The sequence below is a fragment of the Chrysochloris asiatica genome, unplaced genomic scaffold (genome assembly GCF_000296735.1).
Source record: "Chrysochloris asiatica unplaced genomic scaffold, ChrAsi1.0 scaffold00036, whole genome shotgun sequence".
Classification (NCBI taxonomy): Eukaryota; Metazoa; Chordata; class Mammalia; order Afrosoricida; family Chrysochloridae; genus Chrysochloris; species Chrysochloris asiatica.
In genome coordinates this window covers 18,545,830-18,551,118 of record NW_006408554.1, presented here as the reverse complement: position 1 = coordinate 18,551,118, position 5,289 = coordinate 18,545,830, and positions in this window count along the sequence as shown.

Below are 5,289 nucleotides of genomic sequence, written 5' to 3'. Positions count from 1 at the left end.
ACTTGAGCCTTCTAACAGCTTTAAATAACCCTCTGAGGCAGCATAAGAACTTAAAACTTTAATGAAAATAAAAAATCACTTTATTATATAATAGTAGAATATTTTTTCCCTGTTCATGTTTAATTTTCATTCATTCTTGGGTGTTTTTTTTTTTTTTTTTCATTTTTTCCCCATGACCTGATATTTGCTTCTGTTATAAATGAGAGTTATACTAGCAAAGGGAAATGGACCAAGGAGGCATTCATCTAAATAATTCTTGCAGAAACGAATTGTACCTGGAGCAGCAAGATGCTTCAGAGAAAGGAGACTTTTTACTTATATTAACCTCGGACCTGTTTTGGTTTCGGGCATAGAATACTGTATGGCTGATACTATAAGGCTGTGGTGTAGTGAGACGTGCTAGTGTTTTGGGATCCTCCTGTGATAATGTCAGCATAACCATTTAGGTGAATATTCACTTCTGAACATCATTTCTCAATTCTCATATTCTGATAAAGTTAGTATGGGGGGTTACATGCATTCAACATTTATAAATGCTGATAAGCTCATCTTTTAGATACTTATATAAGTGTTGAGTAGAACTGTCAACAGGTACCCTGTCTTATGATCACATCAGGTGTCATGTTTCAATGATCTGTCCATAGACTTCAAGTGAAAGGTCTATAGCTGGACAAAAGGCCTATCCTGCATTAGCGTTTGGAAGGTCTCTCTTACTGTTACTCATCATGGAGACAGGGAAGAAAAAGAGAGTTGAAGCTCATTTTTGTCAAAAATGAGTTGACACTCATTTTTTCTGACAAAAAACTGTGTTAATGGGAGTTGAGCATTTGAATCAAACAGATGAGAACGAGAGAAGCAGCCACTTATGAAGGAAACATGGAAAAATGCTGTACCTTTCTTTGCTTGTATATCCTCTGAAATGACCTTGAATAAGAATGTTGTAAGGAGCTCGGGCTGCTAACCTCAAGGTCAGCAGTTCCTTAGGAGAATGATGAAGTTTTCTGCTCCTGTAAAGACTTAGAGCCTTGGAAACCCTGTATAGCGTCACTATGAGTCTATACAACTATGGCACACCACCACCACCAGCACCACCACCAAGAATGTTGTGGGAAAGATATGGTAACTCTACACAGGAGACTTTTTTAGAATTTTATAAAAATAATTTTAAATGAAATATTGGAAGAAACAAAATTACTAGTTTTATGGTCATGTTTTTTTCATTAGGCAAATTTATTTAGAGGGAAGAGTAAGCATGGCACTGTAAGATAAGCACTAGACTATGAGCTACAAGGTCAGCTGTTCAAACTCATCAGTTGCTCCGTGGAAACCCTATTCTGGGTCACTATGGGCCAGAACCAAATCGATGTCACTTAACAAGAACAACAATCTAAGACATAAATGAAATAGAATTCATCTACAGAACTGAAATCAAATAGATTTTTTTTCATTTAACAATGATCAAAGGAAGAGTAGAAAATATATTGAGATAGCTAGATAAGAAACTGATGTAAAATTCAAATCGAATTTTAAAGAGAAATGGTATTTGAGACTAGAAAGAAAGGAAATCACTAAGTACAACCATCGACTATTATTGTTCAAGCCCCTACCTGCTAAGCAGTAGGAACTAGAGCAAACAGCAGTTTTTGAGCATTGTGGGATTTTATGGTGGGCTTTTATGTTCTGAATGAGTATGGAAAGATAATCCACTGGAGACAGAGAAGGTGTTTCTCCAGGGGAAGGGAGGGAATACAATAAGCCAATGTATGCTCCCTAGTTAAAATTTTAAACTTAAAATTAGAACTTTGGTTGGTGATGGTAGTTATGTGCCGTAGAGTTGGTTCTGACTAATAGCAATCCTGCATAGGGTTTCCGAGGCTGTAATTATTTATGGGAGCACAAAGTCTCATCTTTCTCCCTTGAAACAGCTACTAGTTTTGAACTGCTGACCTTGTGATTAATAGCCTGACTTGTAACCACTATACTAACAAGACCAAATCTGATGTTTGTACATTTACAACACAGAATCCTTCCTTTCCCAATTAATACATGGAAGAGATTTATTTTTTTCTCTGAAAAATATGAAGAAATGTAGTAGGAGACTTTGCATGTCAGCCAGTGATCAGATATGTCCAATCATTTGCTTTATATCAACCTTCAAACATTTTTTTATGGTGTTTTAGAATGCTTACAGAAATTTTATAGGACAAGAATGTTTGATGAGAAGAATATATTGCTTGGTTTATTTTATATTTCTCTTTATTGTAAAATAATTAAACCTTCTAAAAAGTCCCAGTGAAGATAGTAGACTGATAAAGTGAATATTTCTCATTTTATCAGCTTATCTGAAGTCCTGGTGTGGCATTGTAGGATAGATGGTTCAAACTCATAAGCCACTCCTTGGAAATCCTATATAGTGTTACTATGAGTCAGAACTGACTCGGCAGCACTTAACAACATCAAAAACCTGTCTCCTCAGAAAAAGCAAAATTGAGATATTTAATTGTGTTGCTCTGGAGGGAGGATTCTACTGGTGACCCCTGGCAGATGCTGAGATCCTGTGCTGGCCTCACCTTCCTTTCATACATTCACCCTATTGGAGAGTTAGACCTTTATTATTGGTGTTGTTGGTATTGTTGTTAATGAACAGGAGGCATTAATGAACTGGGAAGTCGATGAGGAGTCCACAAGAGGGAAGTTTAGTGTTTGCATACCCCTGCTACAGCCCAGTTCAGTCCTGGCTGTTTCGACCACATTTCTACCTACAGAGGGAACCGTTCATGAGATTATAGTTGGGTTTCAGATCAAATCCATCCCACTCAGAATGTAACCTCATCCCCAAATAGACCAAGATCTCTATGTTAAGATTATCTGCACATTAAATGGTGATAAACAAATACACGTGTAATGCTTACTACCTTACAAGCACTGTTATAATCACTTACAATATTTTTATTTAATCCAAACTGAAATTCCATCCATGGATTAGATATTATTATTATCATTTTGCAAAGGAGGAAACAGAGGCACCAAGAAAAGAGATGGAAAACCTTGCCCGAGGTTACTCATCTAATAACCTCAACTAATCAAAAGTTGAATATGAACCTAAACAGTTTGTGGACTTTAACCAGTTAACTGAGCAAGGATACTGTTAAGCATACTGCAATAAGTAGGATGCCCCTTCCACAAATGATGAGAGCCAGTTACCATGGAGTCAACTTCAACCTCATGGTAACCCTGTGTGTATAGAATAGAACTGATTTCCAGAAGGTTTTTAATGGCTTTATTTTCAGAAGATACCCAGGCCTTTCTTGCTAGGTATCTCAGCGTAGACTCAAACCTCCAACCTTTCAGTTAGAAGCCAAGTGAGCTAACCATTTGAAATATTGAGGGACTCCTTGTGGACTTTTATATCACCTTTATAAATATCTCAAAGTAAAGCAGCAGAGTCACATCCATATAAGGTCCTTGACATCATCCCTTGACATCATCGAATGCCTCACATATGATTGTCTAAGGCAACAATGGGCTGAGATCCTTTTGCTAATGCCTCATGAGTAAGAGCAGTTTCCTTTTAAACCAAGTGTCCCTTCCTTTTGTCTGGTCTGAGACAAGGCCCCAGAATTTGAGCTGAATGGTGGTTGAGGATCATGGTTAAATGTACAAAGATCCCCTCAGCAACTGCTAACTTAGATTTAAATACATCAATCCCTTTCCTTTCAAAATAGGAACTCAAAAATGATTGGCTTGTGGTTTTGTGCCCCATCACAACATCTCCTCAATTTATGAGGAAGTCAAGGCAGGATGTATCTGATACAGGGACCCTACCCATGGGGTCTTCTGTTGGAAGATTCCTGCTCCACTTCAGTTTATGCCACTTGTCAATTGACAAGAGTCCAGAGTCTACTAAATACTGGAAATCCAGTCATGCTGAAATTTTCAGGTGCTGGAGCTAGACCTTCCATTCAAAATTCAATAGAATCTTCACTGTAAAAATAATTTCTGTATGCACTGGGCTGCAAAGTCACTTTGAACTGTAAGGTTTGTATTTCAAATTTACCAGCTACTCCTTAGAAACCCTATAAAGGGTCGCTATCTGTCAGAACTGAATTGAAGGCACTTAACAACAACAACAACATATCGTTAACTTGGATACACATTTTTTTGTTGTTGTTAAACAAAGAGACGAAACACCTAAACATCTTTAGTGATTATCTTTTGAAATTTAGTTTTTGGCCTCAAACTTTGCTAATCAAAATTATTTTTATTGTTGTAAAAATAAATATTGCATAATGCATGCTAATTCAACATTTTTTGGACTTTCTGTGCTAACTGATTTAATATTCTTAATTATTTGAACATGCTACTCAGCACTTTTGGTCTTTCCCACTTGCCAGGCAACCACCAGTATATTATGTGCTCTTCTTTTTTCTGTATTCAGCACGCAAGTTCTTTATAAGCCCCGTTCTTTCTGTGACACTCATCCAATGAGGTCTGTAATTTATATTCAGTTATTCAGCAAGATTTTATTAGATAAGCACTAAGTGTAAATATTGGGCTAAATGTAAGGAAATTTTCAAAGAAAAATACAATGAAATGACTACAATAAAACATTAAAGTGCTGTTGAACATCAGTAGAGGCACCTCAGAATACTACCAGGAGAATGTAATATAGGACTGGTGATAAAATAGGGTTGCAAATATAATCTGTAGTTAGAAGACTAGACCTTTCTTTAAAATGTTGTCAAACCATTACCATTATTTATTTCCAAATAGAAACTATATACCCATTAAGCCATCATTTCCCCTTCCCCTTCCCCACAAGCTTGTACTGCTACAGCTGTGTGCCTTCTGCTCAGTTCTGACTCACAGCGACCCTGTATAGAGTGTCCAAGGCTGTAAATCTTTATAGAAGCAGAAAGCCTCATCTTTCTTCCACTGAGTGGCTGGTGGATTTGAGCTGCTGACCTGGCTGTTAACAGCCCAACGCATAACCCACTAAACCCACTACACTACCAAGGCTTCTTCCAGAGCCACTGGTAACCACTAATATACTTTTGTGTCTATGAATTTGCCTGCTAGACATTTCACATATATGGAATCATACAGTACAATCATAAAAAAAAAAAAAAACCAAGGAGACTTCAAAAAGTTCATGGAAAAACAGAATTAAAAGATAATGGATTTTTTTGTCTTCTGCCTATAACTGATTGGAATACCTAAAATGGGGCTACAACGTGCCCAGTGAAGGAGCCTTCCTGCGGAGCCTCTGCAATACATAAGACTATAGGT